Raw genomic sequence first — 724 nt, forward strand, 5'->3', positions numbered from 1 at the left:
GCCAGGGGCATACAAACTCATTCGACGTTCCAAGTGTTTGTTTCGGGGTTAATAGTTCGAACTAAATATCGACTAGTGTCGGACTAAGATGTTGAAAACACCAAACAAACCATGAATATATACAGGCCTTTTTCATGGGTAATTTCTTCCCTCCAATTTTGGGATTATTTTCCTCTAATTAAGCTTTACTTAAAATTAAATATGTATTCCATGCCCCTCCCGTCCTCACCCCCAGGCTCCGGCATGCAGCCCCCTCTGGACAGGTCATACACCTACAGTGCATATTTTCCCTATTTCAAAAAAGAATCCTAACTTTATATTCCTGCATTAATCCCGGTAAACCCAACCAGCAACAATAGTTTGTCTGAACCCGCGGTTATGGTTCTAATGGAGCCCGATACGATACCAGTGTTTGAATAAAATTATAAAATTGATATAAATACATAGAAGACATTAATGATGGTATCAATGATATCAATATGAATACATGTCATTTTTTCGTATGATTTATATNATACATTAGCTGATATATTGAGATCATTGTGCAATACATTAGCCGATATATTGAGATCATTGTGCGATACATTAGCTGATATATTGAGATCATTGTGCAATACATTAGCTGATATATTGAGATCATTGTGCGATACATTAGCTGATATATTGAGATCATTGCGCAATACATTAGCTGATTTCCTTACTTTTGCCCGTTAATGTTTACTGA

Source organism: Mizuhopecten yessoensis, unplaced genomic scaffold (assembly GCF_002113885.1).
Source record: "Mizuhopecten yessoensis strain PY_sf001 unplaced genomic scaffold, ASM211388v2 scaffold4823, whole genome shotgun sequence".
Classification (NCBI taxonomy): domain Eukaryota; kingdom Metazoa; phylum Mollusca; class Bivalvia; order Pectinida; family Pectinidae; genus Mizuhopecten; species Mizuhopecten yessoensis.